This window comes from Anabrus simplex, chromosome 9 (assembly GCF_040414725.1).
Source record: "Anabrus simplex isolate iqAnaSimp1 chromosome 9, ASM4041472v1, whole genome shotgun sequence".
Classification (NCBI taxonomy): domain Eukaryota; kingdom Metazoa; phylum Arthropoda; class Insecta; order Orthoptera; family Tettigoniidae; genus Anabrus; species Anabrus simplex.
In genome coordinates, this window is record NC_090273.1 from 159,729,335 (window position 1) to 159,755,748 (window position 26,414).

Consider the following 26,414-nt stretch of genomic DNA (forward strand, 5'->3'; position numbering starts at 1 on the left):
CCCGGCATTTACACGTAGAGTTATGATTTCTTTCCAAAGGCCATACTTTCATTTTTGTTGCAGCTCCTTTCAACATCTCAGTAAACTCAAATAATTACACGGAATTACTTTAAGTTCCATAGCTTGATCAATAACACACAGCATGTTGTAGCGCAAACAATATGGCGGTCACGCGTGTCCATTGGCTTCAGTTCTGGCTGCACATTGCTCGTTGGCTGTACCAAAACCGACTAGATACTAGAAGGCCTGGACAGAAAGCCAATTTCTTGCATTAAAAGCGGGGTAATAGTTTTTCTCTTTTCCACCGCTAGGTTCGCGTTTATGTTCTGTTGTTTGGCGTGAATTCTATGATTACGTGTGTTACTGCAACATGTTTTATGAGAAGAAATAACATATTAAACTTCGTTTTATAAGGAAAGGCCTTATCTAACATGAAATATGAAGCATTTTGTCGTTTTTTAATTTATTTGTCCTCATGATTTCCAATATATGGATGGTTGCTGAGATGCACTTAACATTTATTTAGTTATGTGCTTCCAAATTACCGTGAAGGTGGTGGTGGTGATTATTGTTTTAAGAGGAAGTACAACTAGGCAACCATCCTCTATATAACACTAATCAGAGAGAGAAATTGGAAGGGACCAGACACTTCGAAAAATGAAAGTATCGGCCAGAGGAAGACATGGGCCACAAAGGGCGTGAAAATGAAAGACTCCCTAGCCCTCGGAAACCTAATAGCGTCGGGAACGGCAAAGTACCAGAGTTGACCAAGGAAAGTCGGATGGGATAGATGAAAGTGAGGAGCCTGGCACAAGTAAGTGGAAGAAATACCAGGACTCAGCTAAGGGCCCCGTGGTCGCCAACCTACGATCCAAATTGCAATCAAGTTTCTCTTTCCATTCTGTAGGTTAAGATGGTTTATTATTGCGTGCCTAACTGCACATTTGACACAGCGAAGAAATATACACAAATATAAATTTTCATCTTTTTTCTAAAGATCCGAGCTTAGAGGACAAATGGAGGCTTGCTATATCTCGACAGGGCAGCAGAAAAGGATCTCATTGGGCTCCTAATGATAACTCCAGAATATGTAGCTTGCACTTTGTCGAATCAGATTACAGTGTAAGTACAGTGAGGAATTCTGCTCCCCGACAAAGTGCCGGCGCAAATTCGTCTTCTTCTTAAAAATGTATTAATATTTACAATGCGAGCGTTAGGATATCTGGGAAAATGTAACCTTGTCCGAAAGCTGAAATTCCTCACCGCTCCAAAGTTTAAAGAGACGTTTCAGTGCCACGACTGTGATCAAGCACACATCACATACGCTAGGCCTATACTTAGAAAATTTTTCAGGCCTGTTATTGATAGTAATGCAAAGAAAGAGACTAAAGACTGTGATTTATTAAACAAATTCAAGAGCAAACCTCCGAGCAGAAAAGGGTTGAAAAATCTTATGAGTACTTCTATTTAGGCCTATTTCCCTATTCATTATGCTTGTGTGATAATCAAGTGCTATATGAAAGAAATATATAAAGTGTAGTGTGTTCTAAGTTGTTTGATGTATTTATATCTGATTCACACCGGGCATAATGATAATAAAAATGTATTATTTCACGTTATTGTATGAATCTTCAATATAAGGATATAGACAGAACATGAGGACAACAGAACATAAACGCGATCCAAGCGGCAATTGCCTGAACTACTTTGTTCGCCCAGAAATGTGTCGGCTTGTCCAGGCCTTCTATTATAGCGTAGGCAACCGCTGTACACAACTTCCTTGGGCAGTACAGAGGGTTGTTCTAATATCGCGATGGACACGAATCCTGGCCTTGGCGAGATAGTACATAGCAACACGTGTCGCCATCTCTATGTCGTTCTGTGGTCGTTGGCAACCACCTACAGCGAAGCTTCAGACACGTCAATTTCTTTAAAACTTAACAAATATGGTTGTGAGAGTTTCATTGTATTTCTATAGTAAAGGGAAGACACAACATATATCTGGTGTGAATTTCAGCTCCCCAGTTACAAATAATAATCTAATTCTTCTGTTTTTTTCAATATCACTGTAATGACAGACGGAATAGGGATTTTATATAGATAGCGATTTTCACAGACGTATCAAGATGGGCACAAAAGTGCTGAAAGAAACTCAGATTACGAATGAAGAGATGTTGGAAAAAAGTAGAAACATTGTACTAAATAAGTTCAGGAGCCGTCCTTAGTTAGGCGTAACGCCTTAATAATAATAATGAAAATAATAATTACAATAATAATAATCTATATAAAAAGAGTTTTGTCTGTGCATTGCTCAGAATTTGAAAATAATGGTATTTCTGTATCGGTCATGTCCATAGTAACAAGAAAATGCACTTTTTGCTTTTCCGTAATTTTTGTCTGTCTGTCTGTCTGTCTGTCTGTCTGTCTGTCTGTCTGTCTGTACACGCATCACGAGAAAACGGGAAGAGGATTTAATGAAAATCGGTATGTGAAGTCAGGGGAGAGCCTCTACAATCTAGGCTATAAATCATTTTACTCACGCTGAGTGAAATGGTAGTTTAGGGGAAGGCCTAAAATTGAATTCTCAACTATTTATGTTATTAGTGGTCTAATGAAAATCGGTATGTGAACTCGGGGGATGAACCTCTACAATCTAGGCTATAAATCACTTTATTCACGCTGAGTGAAATGGTAGTTTAGGGGAAGGCCTAAAATTGAATTCTCAACTATTTATTTTAAAGAAAATGGGTATGCAAAGTTGAAGAATAAGTTGCTACAATCTAGGCTATCAATAATTGTATTCACGCTGAGAAAAATGGTAGTTTAGGGGAAGGCCTAAAATTTAATTCTCAAATATTGTTATTAGTAGTCCTATCTTGATGAAAATCGGTATGTAAAGTCAAGAAATAAGTTGCTATAGTCTAGGCTGTAAATTATTTTATTCACGCTGAGTGAAATGGTAGTTTAGTGGAAGGCCAAAAATGTAATTCTCAAATATTTCTTATTAGAGGTGTAATCGATGAATGCTACATAACTGTTATATAGTATTAATTTTTTTTGCAAGGGGCTTTACATCGCACCGACACAGATAGGTCTTATGGCGACGATGGGATAGGAAAGGCTTATGAGTTGGAAGGAAGCGGCCGTGGCCTTAATTAAGGTACAGCCCCAGCATTTGCCTGGTGTGAAAATGGGAACCCACGGAAAACCATTTTCAGGGCTGCCGATAGTGGGATTCGAACCTACTCTCTCCCGGATGCAAGCTCACAGCCGCGCGCCTCTACGCGCACGGCCAACTCGCCCAGTAGTATTAAATTTCATATTATTCATGTCTTATACATTGTTACCGTACTGGCTATGATCACAAAGATATTCATGAATTTGGATTTTTGTTACTAAGTCCATATTAGCACCGAGTAACGAGGAAATGGGTAAACAGTATTTAATGAAAATCGGTGTGTAAATTTGTAGAATAAGAAACTACAGTTTACGGTATAAAATATTATACAAATCACAGAGTTGAAAGAAAACTAAATGTGAAGGCCTACAATATAGAAAGCTCATAAGATTGATCAACAATACCATTACATTGACCATTGTTTGTCGTGATGTGCTTTGTGTCTTCTGTTGCCCCTCATCTCCGGTAGATAGGATTACTGTTGCGTACAGAGTATTTTTATTTGATTTACGTCACACCGACATAGATAGATTTTATGGCGACAATGGGATAGGAAAGGGCTAGGAGTGCCTTAGGCCTTAATTAAGGTATAGGCCCAGCATTTGACTGGTGTGAAAGTGGGAAACCACAGAATACCATCTTCAGCACTGCCGGCAATGGGGTTCGAATCCACCATCTCTCGGATGCAAGCTCACAGCTGCGCACCGCTAACCACACAGTCAACTCGCCCAGTCGTACAGAGTGTAACAGCCTGCCTGAATATTGATGGGAAGTAGGTGGGGAGTTAGATAACTTTCTTCTTTAGCATGCCATTCCCCTGGTTTACAAATTTTGTGATACTACTGGTACGTAACACACTGGATCATCATAGCATTCGGGCTATTCAATCCCTACTCTGAGGCACTGATTGGCATGAACAGTGTGCATATTTAGCGGAATAATGACAGATGAGTGTTCATGGCAATCTGCAGCCTGGTCATCGCAGCTCTGGAACTTTGGACTATTAGATTGGCACCGCAATCTAACCGCAGCACTGTTCGTTAAAAGTGATAAAACGTGCGGCTTTCCATTTGATCGAGTATTTTATATGATAGCATTGCTTTTAATCGCTACATTCATACTTACGTTTTTGTAATGACCTATGTTGATTTCAATTAGGTAAACCATAAAGTCAGTCTTTCTGAGAATCCCGTAGCGAAGCACGGGTACATCAGCTAGTAATAATAATAATAATAATAATAATAATAATAATAATAATAATAATAATAATAATAATAATAATAATAATTGTTACGGGGATACTGTGGGGGACAGAGGTGGAAGAAGGTGTGGGCATGGATGGCAGGATAGAGAAAAGATCGAATTTTAATTAAAAACTTAAAAATTAGTAATTGCATTTCTTCCTTTTTTCCTTTTCTTTTCGAAATTTAAACATTGATAAGCAATAACAAATAATCAAGTACAAAAGTTTAGTTAGAAACTCCTAGAAAAATTAGACAAATGATTCAACAACATGAGCTTGAAGCTCCCCAGTTACAAATCTAATAAGAGCACCACTGCTCCCTTCAATACATACGCAAGAGACTGGGCTGCAAATCCTACAACAGTAGGAAGAGTGGCTTTGCTCCACACAGTTACTCTCCAGGACATTATTCTCGAAAATTTTCAAGTTTCAGGCTTCTTAAGGGCACAATCTATATTTTATCCAAACTAAACAATATTCGCTGTCTTACATTTAAAAGAAAATGAATAATAGAACTTAACTTTAACACGAATAATGAGTACCCATACTACATGGCCTTAGTTAAAAAAGAAAAGGTTAATGTCGTTGGCCGAAAATCAAAATACACTTGAAAAAAACCTTAAACCCTATTTGGGCTGATGGCCCTAAGTTACAGAGGCTAAGCCTATACTACGGAGGTGACTAGATGGGGAGAAATTTTAAATTACAGGGAATACCTTTAAAGTTTACTAAAACATAGTCACCTCAAGACCAAGTTGAAGGGGAACACAAGAGGGTTCCCACTCTTTATTCCCTAAGTTATGATCTTAAACCAGACGTAGAATTTACATGGACGGATTACATGAAGAAAGAAATTTGATACCTTCATCTCGAGTTACCTTTCTGAGATTATTACATGCTTACAAAATGTTTGCCATTACCTTGAGCTGGTGGACAAGGCAAGGCCTCCACTGCCTCCCGTACTAACGCACACTACTGCTGGACTGGAGCGATCGAAAGACAACAACATGGCCCTAAATGTCCCAGCTTTTATACCGAAGAGGAATGTTCTACGTTCCTCTGGGCCGAAGTGCTAACACACTCACAATTTCCATTGGACAATCAAATATATATTTAAAAAATTTGATTGGTTACTAAACAAATGTACAAAACTTCCTATTGTTGGGCCGAAGTGCTGACACACTCACAATTTCCATTGGACAATCAAACATGTATTTTAAAAAATTGATTGGTTACTAAACAAATGTACAAAACTTCCTATTGGCTACAATCTTAAATCGGCGGAACGAGATAGAAGTGCTAGTAACCTTAGAACACCAAAAACAATCTATAAACATTTCAGTTTAAGAAACCTTGACACACAAAATTACTTCGAAAATTTATTGTTCATCCTCGCCTTAGAGGGTACACATAAGTTGACAGTAGACATCTGTCGATGAATTTTCGAACTTCCTCCACTAGCAGTTTCAGAGTTTATGTTATAGATGGTCTTCTAAAGACGCTTAATTTAAATGCACAGAGCAGGTGTACCCCCAGTACAATAATAATAATAAGCACACATGTAATTATTAACACAATATTTTTACGGTTTTAGGAGAAACTATGGTGCCAGAATTTTATCCCGTAAAAATTCTCTTACGTGCTAGTAAATCTCCCGAAACAAGACTGACGTATTAGAGCACCTGCAAATACCACCGGCCAGTGCTGATTGTATTTAACAAATTCCCCATTCGTTGACCAACGGGACTCGATCAGGCCAACCACTCTGTCTAGACTTGACGCCTTAACGATGGTTGCCTCGAGGCGGGCTATAGAAGAGGTGACCTCCAGAACGTCAGCACATAGTTGCCTAAGATGGGGAATTTGTTAAATACAATCAGCTCGGTTGGTAGCGTCATGTCGTCGACATGGCAACCCTGTCTACGCCAGGTCCACCGACATTATGTAATATCTCCATTAGGAGCTTGATCTACTGAGAAATAATTGACAATTTTATGAATATTTCCATAATGATTCGATAACTTACCAATGAACGCTTTCGCGGCCACAAATCGCCCACATGTCACGTTGTGAACGGAACGCTGCACACCCACACTGCCTAATAACACAAAAGGTTGGTTCTATTGTTGTGAATTCATGATATGAAAGTCGAAACTTACCACGCACATAAACAAGAAGGAGCAGGTGCTAAAAGTACAGTGGCGCACGAAATGCCATTCTGTTTAATTTTGTTCTCGAAGCGATACTACTGGCACATCAGATTTCAAATTCTGCGCACAAGTTTTTGTTCAATTCATGAAAATCACGCTAGGTAGCGTTGCAAGTCATACGTAACTCTCTGACATTCAAGTTTCTCAGAATGTAGAGAACAATTAACGCAGGATTATTAATGAAACACTAGAACGTAGCTATGCTTCTGACTGACAGACTGTTGTGTAGCGGACTGCACTCCAGTACGATACGATATGTCGTAAGCGGTATGCAATAGGTATTCGTTGGAGAAAAGTGGCCCCATGATGCCACCTTTCACGTCCAGTGCATATTGAAGCTACATGTCTGTGCGTTTGACCACGGCCGACTTGATGTGTCGCTCTAGCTAGCTCAAGGAGCGCAGCGAGGGATCCAGTCGGCCGTGGTTTGACTCAACATCCACCCTATAGCTCGGGCATTAAACCATGCGACGTTTTGTTTTAGAGTTTCCCCCAGGAAGAGTCTGGTTCAGGTAACCTGACAATGAGGCATAGCTCTGGGCTATCATCCTGGATTTATGCCATGCTATTTCTGAAGATTTTGTGTCTGATAGTCTTCACCAATGCAAGGGTACGTCTTCAAGAACAAATATGCAGACGCATAGAACTTGTCATTTTGAGCCGTATATATGCATGGGCTTTATTGGCCCGGGACCAGGGCGGCAAATGTGAAAAGCTCTGATAGTTTGAAAACGAGTTTTTAGAACGCGCGTACTTTCGTAGTATTCAAAACGATAGCTCCCGACATGAATATCGGAATTTTCGTTCCACTTACAGTATGTGAAAGATGTCTCTAATATTATTACAAATACCACCACAATTTTGAAACACATCCCCCTAGGTTATGTGCACGGGTATGAAAATGACGTCAGGATATAACTTCCTGAAGCGGGCCGAGAATCAGCGCCACCTAGAGACAACCGCGCGGCGCTGAGTAAACCGGAAGGCCGCTAATCTCTCATAATACCAAGAGTTCCGGAGAAGTCCGTGAAAGTGAAAGCTGTTTTTATGCATTTATTGATAGTATATTTTTAGTGTTCCGTACACAACATGGAAGGTCGGAAACTATTAAGGTAGGTGGAGAAAATTATCGCAGATTAGCAGATTAGAGGGAGGAAAGTGCATTGTGTCTCAGACACCAAAATTAGAATTGATTTTCCACACGATCCAAACTAGTGATGGGAGTATTCGAGATCAAAATGTCAAAGAATTCGATTCTCACAAGTTCATGAGATATCTCGAATCATGATGAAAGTATTTGAATACTTCCGCTCCAGGGATTCACTAATGATAACCCCAAAGCGAGACAACATTCTGCAGTATGCAATATCCGAGAACAGTGAGGATAGTAGCGCCATCTCTGTATTCATGGTGGGGTAAAGACAGTAATGCGCATCATACGAGTATTTACCTAAGATATATTCGAACGCATCTCTCGGACGGAAGAACCAGAAGTTGTCGAATAGAATTTTACTGATTGAACTTGTACGCCAATATCAAGTTGTAATGATGGTTATAGGTGACTATTTGAAAGCAAATCACTCACAATCAATTGTTTGCTTTCTTTATATTTCCTTTAACAAGAAATAAAATGTTTATTTTTTAGAATTTGCTCTACGCCGCACCGACACACGACGAGATACTAATTGTTCCTAATGCCCAGAATTCGCTTACATTTCAGTTACTCGTGTTATGTAAGATTCGAGAACTTGATTTCAAATGCAAGTTTTGATTCATAAATGTTATCGGATGCATAGTAATCGATTCGGGAAAGTATTCGATTCTGCCCATCACTAATCCAAACTATAACACAAACAAGTTCCTCTCATGCAATGACGAAAATAAACATGATGGTACTGGCACAGAGAACTTCGACGAGTGTACGCCCAGTTTGAGTTAAATCCCATTTGATCCCGGGTCGAGATTTTCATCTCAAGAATTGCGTGACGTCAGGAAGGGCATTCGGCCTTAAACCCGCCCCAGCGATTCCAGAAAATCTGGCATAAGGCGCAGAAAGTTAGTGTGAGTTAGCAACAAAACAAAAAAATAAAATCTTTCTCTGAACCTGAACTCCGTGGATTCACATCTTTTTAACGCCCTTGCAACAAATTTATATCAGAAAGAACCTGCCACAGCCCTGTCCATTTCTTTGGTTGCCCAGTTGTACTATACGTCCTCTTAAAGCAATAATCATCACCATCAGGCTCAGTGAACGTTAGGTGCATCATCTGTCATGTCCATGGCCCACACAATGAACACTGTAGCTGGAGATAAGCCCAGAGGCAGATCGGCGCACAATTGCTGGTGAAGGTCCCCCATGACGCTCAATTGAATCACTTGGTTTATGGTGTACGGAAATTAAAATAACAAGCCGTACCACACTGACTACGGTTTGAAATAAATATTCTTGTGAATGACAAGAGAACCATTCCCTCTGCCGGTGAGGGTGGTATCCCCTGCCTGACGTAAGTTACTAAAAGGGGATCGTAGAGGGAGAGTTGCTTGGTAACCACGGGGCCCGTAGTTGATTCTATTCGGCTTCCTCATGTTCACGTCCCGTATCCGACCTACTGTGGTTAATTCTTCTACACTTTCGTATAGAGACTGCTAGGCATAAGGATTCCTTCAATTGCACGACCTTCGTGGTCCGATACTTTCATCTTGCTTGCTTCCCTCTGATAAATGTTAATAGAGGATGGTTGTCCAATTGTACTTCCTCTTAAAACTGTAATCACCACCACCACAAGAGAAACAATTGAGGATGAAAGAAAACACACTTGTTAGAAGATACCGCCCGGATATAATTTCCAAATTTTTAAAATCCAAATGTTATCTCTCAACCGATCTGATTGTCTACCTTTGGGAGGAATACAGGGAGATAACACCAACGCGTTGATCATTCGCATTTTTGTGGTACTATATCAAATATTCTCCCTGATTGTACCATTTGAATATTAACTTACGATAACTTTTTATATCGTGCACATAAATTAATTGTCAACGTCGGATTCAATTTATTTTTCAGTCTGTCGCAGGATCGTGGGAAACAGCTGTGTCGAAATTCATGAACTTTGGCATTTAAGCTAAAGGTAGGAGCGATTATAATATTTAGTAAAACGTACTCAAGAACAGGGATAATAGTTTAATAGAAATGACTTTCATTAGTACGGCTGGAATCAGTGCTATTTTCCATCACCTATTTCCTGTACACTAGGGATTTTTGGAATGAAACATGGTTCTGATTCCACGTGAAATTGGAGTTATGCTTTCAAATAAAAATGAACGGGGTCATCATACTAAAAAATTGTGGGACATTTCATCAAAGTAGAGCTGAAGGGTCATCAAGGAAAAATTCAGTCGAAGATAGAATTGTCGTGAGACAACTGACAAGTACTGAGGAGAGTTTGAATTTTGAAATAATGGGAGCAATGAACGGAATCATCAACGGCTGTCAAGTAAAATCTTAATATCGTACAGCGAGCGCTCCGATTGAGGTAAAGGGATCTTTGTGTAACATTATTCTGTCTGGTAGCTTGAGGGATACTTCAGTGTTCCTAATCCCAAAGTACCGACTTGTTAGTCAAAGGCACGCCTTGTGGCAAGAACAGTGCCGCCCAGTTCGAAGGATAGTGAGAGGCAGAATATGAATAATACAATCTCGAGTGACAACCGAACCCTCACAAATATAGATTCAATTCATTATTTTTCACCCTCACTGTACACAAGTGGAGAGTTGCCACTCGAGTTAGATTTAGTTCAGTTGGCCAGTACGTTATAAAATTTCACTTACATTGTGCGGGCGAAGGAATCAACATCCAGATTATTATTTTTCAGTATATTGTGTTCAGTTTAATATTTGTCTGTTTATTACAGCGGCAAGGGAAAATTGATTGGTGGATTTCCATGAAACTTACTATTTAATTTTAGGATGGGGTCTTAGCTATATAGTTCGAAATATTCAGCGGGAGGATGCTTCAGACGTGTCTCTCTCATGTTTAGTTTTAAGAGAACATTGATGACAAACTTTATTTAGAATCTCATTTACAAACGTTTTTATTCTAGTTTTCCTGCGAGGCCTAGTGTTTGCAGCGCACCGTGCCTTCTGTTATGGGCTAGAGTATGTTTTTTTTTTACTTCCATTGATCTGTCTCATCCTTGGCTTTCATAATATGAAAGTGACCGGGGTATGAGTAATGCTAGTAATGCCATTCCTGATGCAGCCAGTTCCTGCTATGAAGGGTGTGAAAATGTTGCTTATACGGTCGGTTGGTGAATCCATTACAGTGTGCTTGGCAGACTGATATGTAACAGCAACTTCTGGCTCGGTTAGGAAAGCAACGGAAAACTATGTCACTCCCCATTTCCCTCGTAGGGCTCTTCAGCGATCCCTAGGCCATCTATGACAGCTGATGGTAGAGCTGTTGAGGATCCAACTAGCCTTCGGGCTGAGGACTGAACATACACGTTTTGCCAATAGAATGAAAAATAAGAAAGATGCCATTGGTAGTCATGTGAAATTTTAAGTCTAAGAACCGGTAACTAACTCTTTGGAGACAGGATGGGTGCGATATAGCTGCCCAGTTTCAAATGCCGATAAGTGTTGTAATGGGTGATATTCAGTAGCTTATTCTTCCGGTGAACGCCGAGATGGAAGAAAGGTTGCCTCGCGGTTTGAAGTGTGGCTATCTGTAGCCCTTGTTCAGTGACGTTGGCGTGATGTTCATAGCTGTCATGCCACACTTGATGCTAGGAATTGTCTCGTCAAGCTAACGAGAACTGGGTCAGTTGTGGATGAACCAAACAGTGGTCGACCTTCGGAAGCGCGATTTCCAGAAAATGTAGCGGTAGTCAGGGAGATACTCACAGTCCACACGCCAGGCAGCTCGTGAGAGTGAAATACATTGCGTGTTGTGTTGGAGACCTTGGAAACCCCATTGTGTTCAGGAGTTATCGTTGAGGATTGTGACAGGCGAATGGAATATGGGGGAAATTATGCTATCATGGTATAGCGATTGGCCAGATGTATTCGAAAATATTGTTTGGAGCGATGAAGCGGTTTTTCACTTTCGTCAATCACTCCAGCGACATTTTAAAGGCTTCGTACTTTGAATTTCAATATTACCGTCTCCTCTTGTTATCTTGTATAATACTAGCGAATATTTTATTATCTTTTTAGTTATATCTGGTTCTACACCTATATCGTACGTAGTATGAGTTCTGTGTGAAGAAATAAGTAAGAAAACGAATTGCGGTTTAATGACTGAAGGACTATTTTACTTCAAGAAGTTTTGCTTGAATACGCCCTCGGGAAAATAAAGGAGTAAAGTCTACCTACGTGGTGATTCTTCAACAGATTGCACTGTTCTATACTTTCACATGACAGTGCATTTTGACTTATGCTAACTACACACAAGATCTCCCCAGCGAACGGACAATGCACGTCAAAAAGATTATTGTTGATTCGCTTTAGTATCAAGGGATATACTTATTTATTTACATATTAATTTATTTCATCCTTCGTACATAACCAGGCTTATTACGGACTACAATTACAGTGCACCAGCTTTGCTTATTGGTAACATGTCCGTCAAAACAAATGCAGCATTTTTCCAATTATCTGTTTTATATATAAAGTACAACCGAATTAACCGGGGTTATTTCAACACAACAGAATGAGACCAAATTAAAATACGTAATACGATTTATGAATTTAGACTAACCTACTGGATTGAACGCGTAAAATCTTGCAAAAATAAGAATAAGCAATGTGAGACTAAGCTGAGGGCCTCATGGGAGCCCTCGGGGATCGCACTTCTAGTCCTCTCTTAGGATGATGGGATCGCACTTCTAGTCCTCTCATAGGATGATTCTACCGCCGGAACCTACAGGTACTATACTGTTGGTCATAACCTTGCTCCCAGGAAGGTATAAAGCCCCGTCTCATCTTGTAGGACCTTGTGCTTATACTTCGTATGCGTCAGTTTCTTATTGAATTCTCATGTCATGACGAAGAATCACCCAGACCAAGAACATGAAGCTTACCTTACAGACATCACATCCCGTCTCCTCCTTCTTCGTCGTCTACCGGGTGATGCTATACACATTCACCACATAGTCTGATCCCAGCTCTCAGACTCTCAGAATAATACTTGCTTTCTTTTCTTTGTTCTTACAAGAAACGGAAACAACACGGCTGCAGTGTGAATGATATGACCTGCAGAAGAACAAAAATGTTCAGATTTATTCTTTTTGTAGATGCGTAAAAGGTGAGATAATTTTGTATATTTGATACTTCATGATCTGTATCATATATATGTGCAAAAACTTATAATTTTTCATGCTTATGTAAGTGAACAGCCAGCAGGGGTTCCCGAAATTTGATGTCAAATCCTCCTACAGTATGTCTAATGTAAAACCATTCACAGTATTTACAGGTGGTTTTATATGGACAAGTCTGCTTGAATGTATCTGGTTTATTGACCAAGAGTTATTTGTGATTGAGAAGATGTTGAGTATGTTTTGCTTCTTGAGGGCTTCGGTTATTTTGTGTGATATAAGGGGCAGTTAAATAAAAACTAAACACCCGCCATAAAACACAGTCCTCTTGAAAGGTAGCAACAGTGTTGTTGGTATCGATACTGCCTTCGCTGTGGTAGGAGAACTGCATAGTGGCAATTCACAGGTGCGCGGAGTGGTTTAGTGTGTTCGTCTAGCTGTAGAAATGGAGCCAAGCAAACAAGAGCAGAGAAGCGAGGTTTGTTTCCTTGTGGCTGAGTGTGCTGGTGTACGAGCAGGTCTGCTGTGTATGACGAACACTGCATGTCCATGACGAATGTGCACGAGTGGCATACGAGATTCCGAGAAGGGCGCACATCACTGCCTCCATACGTCCCGTACCGGAGGTACACCCGCCCCGCGCATTTAAAATAAGCGCCTTTTAGAAGGTCATCTATAACAGAAACTCTGAAACTCATTTCGGAAATAGTTTGAACATTTATCGACAGATGTCGCTAGTATCATCTTATGTGCACCCTCTGGGGTGAGGATGAACTATTAATTTTCAATGTAATTTTGTGTATTAAGGTTTCCAACATGAATTGTTTATAGTTTGTTTCTGGTGTTCTAAAGTTTTCAACACTTCTATGTCTTCCGGCCAACTTAATATTTCAGTCAATAAGGACTTTTGTACTATTATTTAAGTAACCAAGGAGAGTTTTTTTGGTAATTATTTGATTGTCCAATGAAAACTGAGGGTGTGTCAGCGTTTCGGCCCAGAGAAATCTAGAACCTTCCTCTCCGCTATAAAAATTGGGACCGTTCAGACCATGTTGTCTTTGTGATCGCTCCAGTCATGGGGTTTAGAGTGTGTTCGTAGCAGAGGCAGGGGAAATGGCTGCCTCGTCCATCACCGGGAGGTCCACCAGCTCAAGGTAATGGCAGACTCCGTTTAACCCTGTAATAGTCTTTGAATGCTAGCTCGAGGGGAAGGTTCCAAATTCTTTCGTAATGCAACTTATTTTTCTCAATGCAATTTCTCAAGAACTTAATCGAGCTTAGAGAATAAAGAATGGTACCCTCTTTTATTCCCTTTCAACTTGATGTTGAGGTGACTATGATTTTGTTAACCTTTAAAATCTACCTCTTAATTTTGTAAATTACAACTTTCTCTCCATCTAGTCACCTCCGTAGTATAGGGTTAGCCTCTGTACCTTCGGGCCATGTTCTGGTGAATTCCAAAGGAGTGCAAAAGTTCACCTCCTAACATTTTGATTTTCGGCCAGTAACTTTAACCTTTTTTTCTTAAATAGCGCCCCGTGGAATGGGTACTTGTTACCACTGTTAAAGTCAACTTATATTTTTTCATTTTGTCTTTTTGGTAAATCAGACTATTGAAATGAAAAAAATAAATGGCGTATGGCATTTAGTGCCAGGAGTGTCCAAGGACAACTTCGGCTCGCCAGATGCAGGTCTTTTGATTTGACTCCCGTAGGCTACCTGCACGTCGTGATGAGGATGAAATTATGATGAAGACGACACATGCACCAAGCCCCCGTGCCGGCGAAATTAACCAGTTATGGTTAAAATTCCCTACCCTGCCGGGAATCGAACCTGGGACCCCTGTGACCGAAGGCCAGCACGCTAACTATTTAGCCATGGAGCCGGACAATCAGACTATTGAGCGTTTGAGACAGTGCTTACCGTTTGGTTTTATTAAGTGTAGGTAGGTGCCTTAATAGGCCTGGAACTTGTAATTTTGGAGGATAGCCTCCTGTTAAGTAAAGACGCTCACCCTTCCTGGTGTAAAATATGGAGCTCAGTCTCCTTGAAGGGAGCAATGGTGCTCTTTGTAAAATGGTAACTACAGTGCTTCAAGCTCATGTTGTTGAGTTGTTTTTGATTTTTCTAATATTTTTACTCAAGTTCACGAGTTAGAACTTGTGCCTGATTAATTGTTATTTGCTTAACAAAGTTTAAAGTTACAAGTAACAATTCTCATTCTTGTTGCGTATTGAAAATGACGTTATCCCCGATGATTTAATGACACCACCTGTTCAATACATATCGATCACATTTAATGTAGTTTGGATCTACATGAATTTATATTGATTTACCAGGTAAATGTTTCACCCTATTTTGGGCATCTTCAACCTGTAGACTTTACAAGACTGCCTTTAGGTGTCTGAGGTGTTCTTTCACAATCAAGCAGCAACTAAGAAGCAGCCTAAATTGTATTCTTCACAATACATTTTCAACATATACGACAAGAAACCAAGACGCTTATATTTTTATTTCACAACAAAACTTATTGAAGTTTTAAACAGTCTTATCCAACTATATAAACGAACAATTGGTTTCAAAATCTTAATTTGTGATAGATAACACATTCAACGTTGGTTTGTCAAACGAGATATGTGGGTCAAATATCCCCTTCAGATAAATATACTATTTACCCAAGACTATTGTCATCCTAATAGTCCTCAGATCAGATGAAGAAGATCCATTTTAGTCCTGGACTTTTTTTAAAGAATCAGATAAAATAGAACTGACAAGTTTTAATTGTTAAAATACCATACATTTTATATTACTCACATTTATGTATTCTTCACATTTTTAAAATATCATTGTGGCATGTTAATTTTTAAGAGGTTATTACTCTGTAACAATAATGTTCATACAGTAATTTATATTACATAAGGGTTAAAGAAGGTCCAGGGCCTCGACCTTATCTACAGACTGAAGATGCCCAAAATAGGGTGAAATATGTACCTAGTAAATCCATATAAATTCATATAGATCCAACTACATTATATATGGTATGTATTGAACAGGTGGTTTCATTAAATCATCCTGGAGATATTTATGGATAAAGCTTAAAGTTTTAAAGTTTCAAATTAATCTTTAATAGTTTCTATATCCACCCGTTCATGCCCACACCTTCTTTCACCTCTGCGTTCCACAGAATCACCGGAACACTTCCAATCTGGCAAAGGCTACGCTTCAACGGTTTGGTCGGTAAACAATTCAGAATCCTCCGTACATGCCGGATCATTCACTTTATGATATTCAAATTTTTGGCGAGCTGATGAAAAACACTAGTGGACGTCCGTATCATTCGGACGAGGAAGTGCAAGGGTGGGTGCGGTTGTGGATCCGACAACGACCTCCTTCTTTCTACAAAACTGGAACTGATCGTCTCGTCTCCGAGTGGGATAAATGTATTGACGCTTTCGGTGATTACTTTTGAATAAAACCATTCCATGCTCACGTTGTAGTGAGTGTTCCGTTTTCATATTTTCAATCAATGGTACGCACTGATCTACAATATTACTATACCACTTACGAAATCAGTCAACCAATAAATGCCCATAGTAGCGTTTTTTCCGATGGAGTTAGGCATGCGGTTAGTCTCACGTGGCTATCAGCTTGCACTCGAATCCCACAGTCGACAGACCTGAAGATGTTTCTCCATGGTTTCCCATTTTCACACCAGGCAAAGGCCAGGGCTATACCTTAACTAAGCCCATGATCGCTATCTTCCCAGCCTTATCTCATCCTTTCCTCGCCGAAAGCCTTCCACGTGTTGATGCGATGTTAAACAAGTAAGAAAGGGCAATTGTATGATGATAAAAGTTAGGTTGTGAGTTTCACTAATAGGAGAAGTTCTCCTATATTTAATTACTGCCTTGATGGGGTGAAAGTTTCTTTTAGGTGTTAATATAAGGAAAGATTGTGGTAATCACATAAACGGTATTGTAAATAAAAGTTATAGATCATTGCACATCACATGGTTACGAGGGTCTTTAAGGGTTGTAGTAAGGATGTAAGGGAGAGGTCATATAAGTCTCTGGTAAGACCCCAACTAGAGTATGGCTTCAGGGTTCCCTCTCCAGGATTACTTAATTCGAGAACTTGAAAAAATCCAAAGAAAGAAAGTTCGATTAGTTCTGAGTGATTTCCAACAAAAGAGTATCGTTACAAAAATTTTGCACGGGTCTGGGCCGGGAAGACTTCGAAGAAAGGAGAGGAGCTGCTCGACTAAGTGGTGTGTTCCGAGCTGTCACTGGAGAGATGGCGTGGATTGATATCAGTATACGAATAAGTTTGAGTGTTGTCTTTAAAAATAGGAAAGATTACAATATGAAGATAATGTTAGAATTCAAGAGCACGAATTGGTGCAAACATTCGCTTACAGGAAGGGCAGTTGGGAATTGGGATAACTTACCAAGGGAGATGTTCAATACATTTCCAATTTCTTTGCGATCATTTAAGAAAAGTCTAGGAACAGATAGGGAGTCTGCCACCTGGGCCACTGTCCTAAATAAGCAAAAGCAAAGTCACCTCCGTACAGGCCATGAAGGCCCTTGGAGGAGTGGAAGGTAAAGGCTTCCACCATTGTTAACCTCGGCACGTGATGGAGTAGAGTGGTTAGCTCTACGCCCGTCCGCCTTTGCCCCCAGGAATTAACCTGGTACTCATTTTTGGTGTAGGCTGAGTGAACCTCAGGGCCATATGCACCTCCGGAAGTGGAAATCTCGTTTCTTAAATTTTACGACTGTCCTAAATGCAGGTCAGTAATTGTTAATCTACGGAGTCCATGGGAGGAGTAGTCATGATAACAGGACAGAAGTAATCGAAACTCCATGGCCCAACAGCCCCGAAAGAGCATGGCCTACAAAGCGACCGCTGCTCAGACCAATGACCTGAAGATTACGAGGTGTCATGTGGTCAGCACGACGGATCCTCTCGGCCGTTATTCTTGGCTTTCTAAACCGGGGCCGCTATCAAACAGTCAGGTAACTCCTCAATTGCCATCAGGTAGGCTGAGTGGATCTCGAACCAGCTCTCAGATCCAAGTAAAAATCTCTGACCTGGCCAGGAATAGAAAGCCGAGGCCTTCGGGTAATAGGAGGCACGCTACCCCTACATCACAGGGCCGGTTACTAACACACGATACTTAGACGAAAATAATCGATTATCTGGATTGAGTTGCTACTCAAGTTATCCAGAGTGAGAGTACCGATCAAAGCTTTTGGCATATAAACATGCAGTTTATATGACAGTGTAAATGAATGCACAAAAGTCACGGGTCAGCTGTGTAGCACACTTGAATAAGTGATCACTATAGATGGGATTTATTGTGACATTCTAGTGCAAATGAATTGATTTCTTGAACCACAAACAATTCTGGGCATATATGGTTTATAAATCATTGTCATTTTCGTATAGACACTTGGATGACAGGTAAAGACTTCCACCGTTTCTAAGCTCGGCACTTGTTGGGATAGAGCGGTTAGCTCTACGCCCGGCTGCCTTTCTTCCCAGGAATTAACCTGGTACTCATTTTTGGTGTAGGCTGTGTGAACCTCAGGATCATACACACCTCTGGAAGTGGAAACTTCGTTTCTTAAATTTTTCGACTTCCTGACGGAGAATGGAATCCACTTTTTTTCCGGGTGAACCGAGCACTCATTAACTGTTGAGCGTGGCTCGCCTTTTCGTGGAAATTATAAGTTCCTCTTTCACCATTCCAGCTTGAATGGCTGTGGTCTTCGCTGCACCCTGCGACTAGGGAGGGGGCATTGATCTGCGTGTGAGGTCGGTGAGTTTGTGGAGACAGCCAAACCAACGGGAACTGGCCTCCGCCGGGAGTCAAATCCGGAGTTGGCTTAAACGAAGGCCACTACGCTGACCTTGGAGAGATGTCCAACTGTTTAAAAACCGATACTGAAGTAGATATAAAGTAATGGGAACGCCGGTAGTTGTTGACTCACCTGTTTTAATTAAACTCTCCTCACGTCGTTCGCAAAACAATAACGTGTCACTTGTAAGGCCATCAAATAGTTATCATCAAAAAAGGAACACAAAGAATGCCATTTAATTACTTTCAAATTGTGTTCAACGATTGCATTCCTAAAAGCTGTCGAGAAGAAAGATAATATTCAATTTCCGTTTCCTTTTGTTCATGTCGAACGCGTGACGCATTTACGGGTTCATTAATTTATTCATTCTATTTTATTCTGTTTATTCTATTTTAATCCATTGTCTGATTAAGTGTTGAATTTTAAACAAAGCGTTCCCTGTCAGATATTTCCAGCAACGGGCAGAAGCGAATGTTGTTACCGTAACGTTCTTCAGGAAGTTAACTGTGACAAATGTAGGGAATAAGCCGACCTGTGAAAATCTTCAACAGGCTGAAAGTAGAATGATATTATCATTATCTATATATATAAAAATAAGAGTTTTGTCTGTACATTGCTCAGAATTTAAAAAGGTTGGTATTTCTGTATCAGTCGTGCCCACAGTAAAAAGGAAATGCACTGTTTACTTTTCCGTAATGTCTGTCTGTATGTATGTATGTACACGCATCACGAGAAAACGGTTGAAGAGAATTAAATGAAAATCGGTATACAAAGTCTAGTAATAAGTCGCCATAATCTAGGTCATAAATAATTGTATTCACACTGAGTGAAATGGTAGTTTAGGGGAAGGCCTAAAATTTAATCCTCAAATATTTGTTATTAATAGCCGTATCTTAACAAAATTCGGTACGGGAAGTCGAGGAATAAGTCACTACAATCTAGGCCATAAATAATTGTATTCACACTGAGGAAAACGGTAGTTTAGGGGAAAGCCTAAAATTAAATTCTCAACTATTTCTATTAGTGGTCCTATCTTAATGAAAATCGGTATGAAAAGTCGGGAAATAAGTCGCTATAATCTAGGCCATAATTAATTTTATTCACACTGAGTGAAATGGTAGTTTAGGGGAAGGCCTAAAATGTAATTCTCAAATATTGATGTTATTAGCACCGAGCTCGATAGCTGCAGTCGCTAAGTGCTGCCAGTATCCAGTATTCGGGAGATAGTGGGTTCGAACCCCACTGTCGGCAGCCCTGAAGATGTTTTTCCGTGGTTTCCCATTTTCACACCAGACAAATGCTAGGGCTGTACCTTAATTAAGGCCACGGCCTCTTCCTTCCCGCTCCTAGCCCTTTCCTGTCCCATCGTCGCCATAAGACCTACTGTGACGGTGGGACGTAAAGCCAATAGCAAAACAATATATATGTTATTAGTGGTCGTATCGATAAATACTAGGCCTACATAACTTAAGTTATACAGTTTGAAATATCCGATAATTTATATCTTATGCTTTGTTAGCGTACCGGCTACGATCATAGAGATATTCATGAATTTTGATTTTTGTTACTAAGTCCATATCCGCGCCAAGTCAAGAGAACATGGGTAAACAGAATTTAATAATTATATTGTTATTTGCTTTACGTCCCACTAACTACTTTTACGGTCTTCGGAGACACCAAGGTGCCGGAATTTAGTCCCGCAGGAGTTCTTTTACGTGCCAGTAAATCTACCGACACGAGGCTGTCGTATTTGAGCACCTTCAAATACCACCGGACTGAGCCAGGATCGAACCTGCCAAGTTGGGTTTAGAAGGCCAGCGCCTTAACCGTCTGAGCCACTCAGCCCGGCAAAAAAAAAAGAATTTAATGAAAATCAGTATGTGAAGTCGGAGAATAAGGAACTACAGTCTACGCTATAAATAATTTTATAAGACGCCCTAATATCACAGAGTTGAAACAAAACTAAAGGTTAAGGGCTACAATACAGCTCATAAAACTGATCAACAATAACATTACATTGACCATTGTTTGTTGTGGTGGACTTTGTGTCTTCTGTCGCCACTCATCTCGATACCTATATAGGATTACTGCTGTCTACCGAGTATTTTTATTAATTTACCTTACGTCGCCCCGGCACAGATATGTCTTATGGCGACGATGGGATAGGAAAGGGCTTGGCCTTAATTCAGTCCCAGAATTTGCCTGATGTGAAAATGGGAAACCACGGAATACCACTTTCACGTCTGCCGACAGTGGGGTTCGAATCCACCGAATCCAAGCTCACAGCTGCGCGCTCCTAACCACACGGCCAATTCGCCCGGTTGTGCCGAGTGTAACAGCCTGCTTGAATATTGTCGGGAAGTAACTGGGGAATTGGATAACCTTCTTCTTTAGCATGCCATTCCTCTGGTTCATAAATTTTCTGATACTACTGGTACGTAACACACTGGTTCATCATAGCATTCGAGCTATTCAATCTCTACTCTGAGGCACTGATTGGAATGAGCAGTGTGCATATTTAAGTGAACTATAGCAGAGGAGTGTTCACGGCTGTCTGCGGTCTGGTCATTCCATCTCTGGAACTTTGGACTGTTAGATCGGCACCGTAATACTGCAAGAGACTATCCTCTTTTTTTTTCCGTATTGAATAGGTGGAAATCAAAGTTTTATTGTTCTACTTTTAACCGCAGTACTGTTCGTTAAAAGTTAGAAAATGTGCGGGTTTTCATTTGATCGAGTATTTTATATGATAACATTGCTTTTATTCGCTACTTACAGTACCTATTGATGTTTTTGTAATGGCCTTTGTTTACTTCAGTTAGGAAAACCAGAAGGTCAGTCTTTCTGAGAATCCCGTAGCGAAGCGCGGGTACATCAGCTAGTTATCTATAAAGTAAAACGTAAGTTTGTTTGTTCGTTCTCCACTGAACAGTACAAATTTACACCAAGTGTATGAAGCACTAAAGGGATTGTGGAGGTAGTTATTGTCAGATTCAAATTTGAAATCCATGTTGTACGGAGCCACAAAACAAAAAAACAGGAAAAATATAGAAGTTGTCGTAGAAGAACCGAATAACCCTCACTGCAAGAAACAATATGCGGCGAGTCTCTGCGGTACCCAGAAAACAACATTTTAAGACCCCAAAATCAACCGTTTCCGAGAGAGTTCCAAAAACATTCCGCTCTTGGAAACTGATCAAGGAATGCCCATGCTTAACCATATAACCCTGGTAACGCCAGTTCAAGATGTCCTTATTCTGCTTTCCCTCTAGCTCAGTACGAGTCATTGCCGAAAAATGGCGGGGCTAACGTTAATAGCTGCGTACTTTGTGGCGCCCTCCCTCGAGTCCTAAAACACCGCTTCTTTATGTCCTCATGGCCGGCTGTGATAGCTATATTTTGCTCAATGATACTATCTAGAAATTCATTCAATGAAAAATTAACTTCAGGTCTGTGAATGAGTACAAAATGATCGCTTTCAGGTACGGATCACTTGCGTCAATCGTATGTATCGAATGTTTCTTAATCTCAAAACGATATTATTATTATTATTATTATTATTATTATTATTATTATTGATTTAAGCCCACTAAGGAGCGCAGATGACTAGTTCTACCTCGATGCTCTTCTTCGTTCCCAACATCTCTTGAGCCCTACTGATAATTTCTCCTTTCTCTCCTGTGAAAGGGGCTTCTGACTTCTAGGGACTCTACGTGGTGGTGGGGTCCTAGACTGTGTCGTAGCACAAAATTTGGAACTTTCTTCTATATCAATGTCTGAAATCCCAGCCGAATCCAAGTCCTTCTGTACTTCGTTAAGCCACAAGCTTCCAGTGTTTTATTTTTTACCAAAGATAAGATCTTGGTAAGCCTGTTGCTGTCCATTCGTTGTAGGTGTCCGTAAAACTTAAGCTTCGCTGATGAAATGAAATGTCGTATGGCTTTTAGTGCCGGGATATCCCAGGACGGGTTCGGCTCGCCAGATGCAGGTCTTTCTATTTGACACCTGTAGGCTACCTGCGCGTCGTGATGAGGATGAAATGATAATGAAGACAACAACATACACCCAGCTCCCGTGCCGTAGGAATTAATCAATTAAGGTTAAAATCCCCGACCCGGCCGGGAATCGAACCCGGGACCCTCTGAACCGAAGGCCAGTACGCTGACCGTTCAGCCAACGAGTCGGACCATTGGCTGATTATAACTGTCGATACAGCTCAGAGTTCGATTTAAGTCTGTAGGTTACATCTGGGAGCAATTTCGGTCCATGAATTTTCCTGAGGATACGTCTTTCGGCTATCTCTAGATCATCCTTGGTGCCTTTTTTTCATCAGGAGGGTCTCTGAGGCGTACAAAAACGATACATTTAATTACAGCAATTAAAAAATCTGGTGTGAATCTTTCAACTCGACTTCATCATTAGGGAAAATCATAGCTACATGTTTGGCAGTAGTATATGGGTTCCTGATTTACGAGATTGTACATCACCTCCTGGCATATAAAGGGTGAAACAATGGAGGTTGTTCCTAGTTTCATCTACTTACGCTCCAAAATAACTGCTGACAGCGACTGCAGCCATAAAATCAAAAGACACTTGCTCCTTGGCAGGAAGGCAATGGCCAACCTTGGCAACATTTTCAAGAGTAGAGACGTAACTTTAAAAAGGAAGATTGGTATGGTGAAGGCCGTGGTCTATCCAGTACCAATGTACGGAAACGTGACCTGGACAATAAGAAAGGCTGAACGTGTAAGAATAGACGCAATTTGAACTATGGTGCTGGGGAAACCTCCTTAGAGTTCCATGGACTGCGAAGAGGTCTAGTAAGTCCATATTACAGGAAAACAACCCAGGCTGTTAACTGGAAGGTCAAATATCCAGACAAAACTTCGGTCATATTATGAGAAACCATGATTCATTGGAAAAGACTGTGCCACACCAAGGTCACCTTGGGTCGCACCATTCTATTAGCGCATTCTTTGGCGATGTCAATGACAACCTGTCTATACAATGTTCCCTATTATGACGTAATATTCACTTATCTTTGACAGATGGCGCTCTCTGGCCATCTGAAATTGTCAAAGCATTTCTCTCACTCGATTGATGATTCTTTTGCCCTCTCTTGAAGGGGCAACAATGTCTGGTGTGGTAAGGATTAAGACGTTGGACCACGGTGTGAAAATGTACGAATTCAAATGGTATTTCGTGTGGAATTACTGTCCGCCCTACTGGACTCCCCGCATTGAGTCAATATTGAATATTATATAAATCCTACGGGTTCTGCTCTTCTAAATACAAGGTATTTATTACATCGGAGGTGTGTCATAGTTATTCTGATCTTGTGTTTTGTTTTTCCGTTCTGCTGACTTTTATCAAATAGCTTAATATGATAATAGTGGCAACTCTCTTCACTTAGCACGCAGAGCAGCGGCGACATCACGTAGTGCTGCCATCTAGCGGCTCGCAGGGAACACTAACATAACGCGCTATTCAAACACTACACATTTCGACTTCCAACCCAACGAAATACAGACTTTAAAACGTTTGCGTCGTTCTTATAACATAATATAGGGAAGGAAAAAGGTTGATGTTGATCTGAATGAACCAGTGATAAGAATAAAACAAATGTATTATCAAATTAAAACATTAGATCGCCATGTTATGATTAGGGCCTACAGTCTTCAAGAGCAAATCACACATGCAATATCTTTTTAAACTTGGTATTTTTACAGGCAATATTTTTCACTGTTGAGTCATTGGTTCTATTCACATATGTATTTATAAGGACTTTGAAATACTTGTCAGTCAGTAATTTTGCACAGCTGCTACATATACCTGCACTACATTCATTCAGCCCTCCAGCTGATCCTTCTGAGGATCATTTGACAGTGATGACTTGATGGAAAATTCATCATATATCAGTGAAATAGCCTTCTCCTCCATTCTCATTTTTTTAGTTTTTATTTCCAGCAAGCTTAGAACCATTTTATTTACTCCAGGTTCCACTTGAGCGTTTTGTAACCAGCTTCTTAATGACCTGGTACTTGGCAAAGAAAAATGGTTTTGCATGAACTTTTATGACTTTGGTTAACAATAATGCAAAGCTAAGGCAAAACTTTTGTCAGTACTCGAATATCTTCGACCCTGAGCATTACGGTTCCCTTGATTTAGTTGAAAAGTTATAAAGTTCTGAGCAACACGGTTATCCACAACACTTTTCTCACAGTTATCTTTGACTGATTTTTCTGCAGCACACACAATTTTCTTCTCAAACTTTTATTCACTGATCTGTATTTGGATAGCAACTTCTGAGAATTCCTATATTTCAACATTAAATTTGAACAGCATTTACTCAGTCTCTCTTCTGCGGGCATTTTATCATCTTCCTGGACTGCACGTTCCGCCGGCCCCATGGTGTAGGGGTAGTGGAGGGCCCGGGTTCGATTCCCGGTCAGGTCAGAGATTTTTACCTGCACCTGAGGGCTGGTTCGAGGTCCCCTCAGCCTACGTGATTAGAATTGAGGAGCTATCTGACGGTGAGATAGCGGTCCCGGTATAGAAAGCCAAGAATAACGGCCGACAGGATTCGTCATGCTGACCACACGATACCTCGCAATCTGCAGGGCTTCGTGCTGAGCAGCGGTCGCTTGGTAGGCCAAGGCCCTTGAAGGGCTGTAGTGCCATGGGATTTGGTTTGGTTGGACTGCACCTTCTGTTGGTACCGGCAACTCATCTGAAATTTGAGGTATTCACTAGTGATGAAAGTTATAATGATGGAAAAATGCAATGTTCGTACTTCAAGAAAGTTCATAAGAAAAACCAGAAGAATATATAATATTATATACATACCCTTGGCTTAAGAGATATTTGTTTCTGAAATCCTTTTCTGAGAAGTGGTCCGAGCACAATAAAAAGCTTTTATTTAACTGTTCTGGTTTTTTGGTCCTCAGGATTTCATATAAATCTGCCCTTCTGCTCTTCACAACCCACTGAGTACACCTAAAAATAGATTAAATGCATAGGTTTAATCATAACAATATTTTAAAGAAAGTATGTTCTCATAAATAGAAAAAAAATACAGGTACAAGTAGGCCTATACTCACAGGACTTTGTTGTTAGAAATCTGTAAAATGACTTGCGATCACATTGTCTTCTGTAATTAAAACATACATTGGAAAAATAACACCTCTTCCTGCCATTTCCAAAATCGTGAAACATAACAAGCACAAAACTATCTGAAGTACAAATAAGACACTTCTGGCATACACAGCTGACAGCAGTAGCAAGAGTAGTTAGCCTCTCGAACCGCTAGATGGCACGCAGAAGTGGTGTCGCCAGTTTCTCGCAGGAGTTTCCACTATTATCATATTAAGCTATTTGCTTTTATGTATTTCGCTCGATTGCGAGATATATATATATTGGTTTGCGTTTCGTTAATTTCGTGTTTTTATTTATTCTATACATGAGAACGGAAAGTGATGCCGGTCTGTGTAACTGGTGTGCATGCATGTGGCTTCGATTTTAGACCCTTGAATATTTTTCTTCGAATCTTAAGTAGGCTGAGCCTGGTCAATATTGTTTTGTTTTGACGCTAATGCTGTGCATTT